This window comes from Monodelphis domestica, chromosome X (assembly GCF_027887165.1).
Source record: "Monodelphis domestica isolate mMonDom1 chromosome X, mMonDom1.pri, whole genome shotgun sequence".
NCBI lineage: Eukaryota > Metazoa > Chordata > Mammalia > Didelphimorphia > Didelphidae > Monodelphis > Monodelphis domestica.
Genome location: NC_077235.1, coordinates 60,875,276 through 60,881,176, shown reverse-complemented (window position 1 = coordinate 60,881,176; position 5,901 = coordinate 60,875,276).

Genomic DNA, 5,901 nt, shown 5'->3' with positions numbered 1-5,901 from the left:
AGGGTATCAAAGAGGGCAGAGATAAAAAAAGAGAAAGTTGGGAAGTATATACATGCTTTAGAGCTATGTCCCTGAGTTTGAAATCTTGATGAACTAAGGTCAAATCCTAATTCACATCCTTTATTATTATTATTTAAAACAGGGCAATTCAGTTAGAGAGTCAAGACTCTGTTTCTTATTTTGTCATTAAATGGAGCTGTACTCAGTGTCCCTTATGGTTCCTTCCAGCTCTAAATATATGACCATATTGTTTATAGAGCGAAAAAGATAATATGTATTACAGGATGGGAATGAGAGTAAAGCAGAACTTTGAGAAGCAGAGTAAATAGGGGAGGGAAGAATGGAGGGAGGAAGAGAGCAAGAGAGAGTTAGTATACCTCTAGGCTGAAGAAGATAATGAGGGAAGAGACCAGCATCAAATATTTCAAGTATAGGAGGCTATAGCTATAATTTGAGTGATGTGTGATACTCAGAAGTAAGGCTTACTTGGTATAGTGGAGAGAAAAATCCAGGTGTTATAGTATATAGAGGGCTACATTTGTAATGTAGGCTATGTAAATTTGAATCCAGATCCACACTAACATGATATGCTAGTCTGGGCAGTTCTCATGAGCTCTCTTAAAACTAAGTTTTTTTCCTCTCTGAACTGTTGATGCTGGAGCTCATTTCCTCTAATATTCTTCTGTATCTATGATCCTATGGATGCCAGTGAGAATAAGGAAAGCCCCTATGTGTTTAGAGAGGAGGAAGAGAGATAATATTAGGGAAAATAGGGTCTGAGTGAGGAGAGAACCACCGAGAAGGGATCACTCCAAGGGCAGGTGTATGGAATGTGTGCTTCAGAGAGCTGGATCTCTTAGTGGATTGTTCCTGCAAGTCAGGATTACTTGAGATCAAAGGTGCCTCAGATACATTCCTGTTAGCTCTTTGTTGCTGGGAAAGTCACTTAAACCATTCAAGTCTCACTTTCCTTTGCTCTACAGTGTTGGGGCTGGACTACATATACTCTTTCTATTTTCTAATCTATGTTAATATGAAATAAAGAGCAAGAGAAAAGAGTGTATATTATTCATTGGGATTAAGAATAATATAGCAGGTTTTGAGGAGGGCAGAGAGATAGCAGGAAGGAATTTTTGTAGAGCAGGGACAGGGAAAGAGGAAAAGGAAAGGAGAAGAGGCTTGTGGGACATGGCAGAAATGTAGCTGTAGAGAATCAAAGAGAGAAAGGAAGGCAAAGCTGGATTGAGAGAGAGTGTGAGAGAAATTAGAAATAAAGGTTCAGAATCAGCCATAAAAGACCTCTTGGTTAGTGGCATGGGAGTGTGGAAGAAACCACAGTATAAGGAGGTGAGAGAAAGAGGTTGAGGAGCAAAGGTGAGGGGGAGTGAGTGAAATACACTTCTGTTATAGCAATTGGGAGACAAGTAGCTGGTAGTTAAGGGTCATAGTGTATTGAGTCAGTTAGTCAGTTATTCATTCAACAAGCATTGATCCAGACTATTATATGTCCCAGGAAATATACTACTTCCTGGGTTTTTAAATATAAGGAATAGAAAGAATCTTTGCCCTCAAGAAGGCATATCCTAGTGGTGGGTGAATAAAGGAAGCTGAAAAGTGAGCATGGTCCTGGGGAGGGTAGCCAATGTAAGGACAAGATGAAGATGTGAGTGTATATTGGGAAGACATGAAGAGATGGGTGGCATGGGTGGTTCTGGGAGTAGCCATCCCTTTAGAGAGAGAAAGATGTCTTAGGGTCTGATGGAGGTGCTTCTGAGCTGTGATTTCCAGGTTTCAAGATTTCTTTCAGGAAGAACAGGTTTCCGGGGCATGATGAAGAAGTCCAGAGGGTTGAAGAAGACAAGAATTTGATATCAAAGCTGCGTGAGTTCCAATCTCATCTCAGACACTCTGAAGGTGGGTTTCCCAAGGTCTGTATGTCATGTTTCCTTCTCTAAATAACGATAAATTTCACTGGACTGAAATATCTGTCCAGGCTAGTGTGCCTGAGAATGACAAAAGGAAAAGTAATTTCCTGTAATTCTAGAGAGAGGAGAGACAGAGACAGAGATAGAGATAGAGACAGAGACACACAGAGATAGACACAGAAAAGGAGATAGAGATTTACAGAGAGACAGAGACAGTGACATAGAGAGAAGATGGAGAGAGGAGAGGGAGAGAGAGACAAAGTCAGAGTCATAGAGATGGGGAGGAGAGAGAAATATGGAGAGGGAAGTGTAAGATATGGAGACAGAGATAGAGAGTGATGAATGGGGCATGAAATGAGAGAATTAGGAGGAAAGGACACTGAGGCAGAGAAATATAGAGAGAAACATGGAAAAAGAATGCAAGAACTGAGAAACCAACTCATTTAAATGGAAATGAGAGAGAGATCAGTTTGGGGGTACTGGAAGACATAGGGATAGGATCACTACAAAAAGATGAAATGGAGAGAAACTAAGGTAAAAGTCAACTTGAGATGGGCCGGACTTGGCAAGCCAAGTAAACCTCACAGTGGATAGAACTTTGTTCTTGAATTGAGATTTACTGGAGTTCTAATCTTGACTCAGCTAGCATCTTTGTGTGGGTAATCACTTAACTCCTCAACCTTAGTCTACTCCCCTGAATGTTAAGTGCTTGGATTTCATTCTCACTAATTCCTTTTAAGGTATAAATCTATGATCTCAAACCTGATGGAGTCAGATAGGGTTAAAAAAGTCCAATGGTCAAAGAAGAGAAAATGAGAGTAATGGGTAAAGGGGACAAAAGACTTAAGGAAGAGTTTACTAGGTCCTTGATGAGAGACAAAGAGAACAGCCACCATGAGAAAAGAGGGAAAAAGGTGACCAGAGTACAAGGAATGGGGAGGGGATGAGCACAGATAATGGGGAAGAAGGAAGGAAAAAGGCAAAGGGAAGGGCCTTTTTTTTTTTGAATAAAAAAAGAAACAAAGAAGAGACAACTAAGGCTGAATGGGGGGCGGGGGAAGAGAAATGGTGGAAGTTCAACCTGTTTAGAGAGAAGGGGGAGAGAGAAAGAAGAAAGGGAACATTGGGAAAGAGGCGAGGGGGAGAAACAGGGAAGAGACCATGGGGAATAGGGAGAGAAGGAAGATACCATTTGGTAGGACAGAAAATGGTGAGAGAAAATAGGGAAAGCATCACTGGAAATGGGGTGTGGGGAGAGACTAGCAGTGAGAATTGGGCAAAGCATGAAGGAAATGGAGAAAACAAGGGAAAAGAATATTGTAAATATCTAGGGGAAATTAAAAGAAAGAACAGCTTATTTGTGGGAGGAGAGCCAATGACTAAAGAGTAGAGGAATAAAGCACAGGGTCATATGGGAGGGAGAGGGAGAGGACTCAGCAGAAAGTAGACTGTCTAGGAAGAGAGAAGTAGAAGAGCACTAGGAATCTAGCCTCAGAGCTCCTGAGGAGAGTGCTGGAGGCAGGGAGGGTCACAGTGGATAGAAGTTGGAGGCAAATGAATGAGAATTCCAAATCTAGGTCTGACACCAGCTGCTGGGGAAGGAAGGGTCCAGCTGGAGGGAAGAAAGGGAAAAACCCGATATCAGAGCACAGGGCAAGAAGTTGGGCCCAGAGAGGCAGTTAGGTGTCATTCTGACTAGAGCCAGGGATTTGGGGTCAGGTTAGCCTGAACTGGAAGCCTGCCTCACAACCTGAAAGCTCTGTGTCCCTGGGCAAGTCACTTAGTAAATGTTTGAAACATTATTTTTTCTGCACTAAAATTAGACTCAATTTAACCTCGTTTCTTTCCAGATCTAAAACTTTTGATTCTATAACTGACAGGCCTGGAGAAGACTGAATGGCATTGCTGGCCTGGCAGAAACATTACTCTTAGAGGCATAAAAAGGCTTCTAAGTGTAGACAACCGAAGGAGCATGAAGAGCAGCACTCTGTACGGAGGAGAGGAAGAGAATTAAGGGGATGGAAGGCAGGACATGATTCTGAGAAGAGAGTATGAAGAGTACTTGGGATGGTCTGGTTGGAGGAGGGAAGACATAGAGAGATTCAGGCAGACAGACCAACAGATAGGCAGAGAAAGTAGGAAGATTCTGGTAATTAGAGGAAGGAAGAGACCACTGGGGAGGGTGGGAAGAGTTAGATCTGGGAGCTAAGGAACCCAGGAGGGGGTGAGTGATAAAGGAAGGTACATATGAAGATGAAAGGGGTGAGCAGTGATCTGGGAGGCTGCTCAGTGACATACAGAAAGAATGTTGTCAAATCACTCTGAGTTAGCAACTTGCTTCAGAAAATTATTAGCTAGTCCAGTCAAGTGACTTTTCTCAGCTGGAATTTGTCCCTCTTCAAAAGATGGAGGTGGAATAGCCCTCTAAGACTCTCTTCCAGGTGGATGATCCTTTTAGTGATGTAAAGAGAGGGCCAAGCCCCCTTGGGATTGGATGTGCAGGAAAGAGAGTAAGTGAGGAAAGGTCATTGTGGGGCTGGGGAATAGCGTAGAGTCCTACCTAAGGGCTCATTGAGCATGAATTGTGGGAGGAAAAGAGTCAGTAAATCTACTGAGAAGAGCATGGTAAGTATAGTCAGCTGAATATGAGCTCAAGCTCCTGTTCTAAACCTACTGGCTGCATGGATCAGGACACATCACATAAACTGTCAGTCTCAAGTTTCCTCTTCTATCAAAAGAGGTCTTTGAAGTTGATGATCTGTCACAGCCCATCCAGCTCTCAATTGTAATATTTGAGGCCAGAGTGGGAAGGAAGGAAAAGCCTACTAGATATTGAAATTGAGGGGAAAAGCTTCTAAGCGGGGAAGAGAAATGCAGGGAGAGGAATACTATGGACAGAGGAAAGGGAGAGTCAAAGAAAGGGGACAAATAAGCAAGTGGGGAGATACAGTGGCAGCTCCTTAGAGACAGAGAGATAATGACTTGATAATGGGGAATAAGAGAGAGAAAGACCATGATGCAGGGGTGTGAGAGGCAGAGGGACAAGACCACAGAGGAGGGAGTAAAAGAAGCAGAGTTAAAGGGCAAGGACAACTGGGCATGGGTTTGGAGTGGTAGCCAGGCATTAGCAATGGAGAGAGCTCTGCCCCCAACTTCAGATCCTGCCTCACACATTAACTAGCTAAGGAAGCCTCAGCAAGTCATGGAAGCCTTCTCAGCCTGTTTCCTCCTCTGTAAAATGGTGGCAGGTGGAACTTAATGGCCAATGAGGTTCCTCCAGCTTTCAGATACCAGGAATGATAGAAAGAGAAAGGAAAGCCCTCAGGGGAGTGAAATGGGAGGTGAAAGAGACTTAGAAAACCTTTAAGGAGGAGAGATATAGGGAGGAAAAAAAGGTAGGGAGGGAAGAAATCCCTTTCAAATGGAAAGAGATAGTGAAGGAAAGGGCTATGGTAGAATTGTTGAGAGATTTTGAATCACAAGGAAGAGGAGTAGAGGGAGAGATCCAAAGGGAAGAGAAAGACTAAAGGGTAAAGGGGGGTCAAAGATACAGTGAAGGGACACAGAAGAATGGAAACAGATGGAAACAGAAAGAAAAAGCAGGGAGAATGAGGATTAACTACTATGGGGGGGGTGATAAAAGATAGAAGAATAGGGGATATCAAAGAGATGTGATGGAAAGAAACAAAGGGAAGTCAACTGGACTGGGGCGACTCACGTACATATCACACTGGGGAGACAATTTTCCCTGAATTTAGATGGACTTGAGTTCTGATATTGATTTAGATACTTTCTGCATCTGGCAATCATTTCACTTCTCAGCCTCAGTCTCTTCCTCTGAAAAACAAAGTGATTGGATTTCATGGCTACTAATTCCCTTCTAGCTATAAATATATGATCTTAGGACTGATGGAGGGAGATAGACAAAAGAAGACCAAGGGTAAAAGAGATCACTGGGGAAAGGGAACAAAATGGT